Below are 1,423 nucleotides of genomic sequence, written 5' to 3' on the forward strand. Positions count from 1 at the left end.
GTAGAATACTACTAGTCGGTGCCAGAGAACAAATGGATACCAACTCCATTTCAGAAGAGGCATATCTTACGTATGGCTATCACAGTTCTTCAATTTTCCCTCTGCTCAAGGGTCCAAGTGCTATATGATCTTGTGTTGCTTACTGGAGTAGGTGGATAAAATTATATTTTTCAATGAAATTACAATGGCACAGTTTTTTCTCTCTCATTGACTTTCTAATTGCTTACTGGGGTTTTCAGATTCCAAAATAAAAAGGCTTATTAGAGGAATACAAATAAATGAAGATCCTTTATCATGTTCCCTCAGAGTGATTGTCACCACTCTTGTGTGGTGAATCTGAGGCATTTTCTTTCTCATAGTTGTTGTTAAACAAAACTTAGATTGGATTGTAGAGTGTGGACTCAGGGTGCATTACAAAGACCCCATTGACTCAAATGAAGGCAGCCTGGAATCAGGTGGGTGTCCTGCAATATAAAAGACAGAAGGGTGATAAATGAGCTACATCCAGGACCTTGTCCTTTCATCTCCTCATGAATGAAATAACAAGGTGAAAATAGAATAAAAAAAGAAACAAAAGCTGAAGGTAGGGGTTGTGGAGGGTGAAATTCTGGTAGCACTGCACCACTTCCAAGTTAATTATTCAATATTCAGAAATCTGAGAGAAAAATTGAAAAAAATCCCATTGACTCATCAGTGGGACCAAGACAAAAAAAACCTGAAAGCTGTTCCATATTTATTTAAATAGTCTTAATTTCTATTTTTTGAGGAAAAGCAATATTATAAGAGGCAGGTGCCATACTATTCTTATCCATGTTGTCACCAGAAGACACTAGTAAATGTTTATAAAAAGTTAAAGCTCTAAAATTTACGAACAGTCAAAACTGTAAGCGTGAATCTTAATTAAGTTCATTAGTCACTCTGTATCTTTTATTTTTTCATTTATAAAACAAAATCTTTACCACCACCCCTAAACAAAGATTGCATAAACTGGAATATTTACTATATTTCCCCATGTATAAGTTGCACCCATGTATAAGATGCACCTTAATTTTGGGGCCCAAAATTTGAAAAAAAATGTATTACATAAAGTTATTGAACTCAAATTTTATTCATCATAAAATTCATACAACTCCTCAAGTGGGAAATGCAAGTAAAATGTCTACAACCACTGTATAAGATGCACCCAGGTTTTAGATCCCAAATTTTTTGAAAAAGGGTGCATCTTATACATGGGGAAATACAGTATAGCTACTCTTAAATTAAAGTCTCAGTTTTTAAATTTAAAACTACATTTTAAATTCAGATAGCTTTTTGATATAATCAGTTATAGTAGGTTATAACTGTAACATAAATCTTAATTTTAAAAAAAGAGAAATAGGGACTTTGAAAGGCAGTGGTGGTACTCATATTACTCCTAGGGTGC

The sequence above is a fragment of the Saccopteryx leptura genome, chromosome 8, assembly GCF_036850995.1.
Source record: "Saccopteryx leptura isolate mSacLep1 chromosome 8, mSacLep1_pri_phased_curated, whole genome shotgun sequence".
NCBI classification, from domain to species: Eukaryota; Metazoa; Chordata; class Mammalia; order Chiroptera; family Emballonuridae; genus Saccopteryx; species Saccopteryx leptura.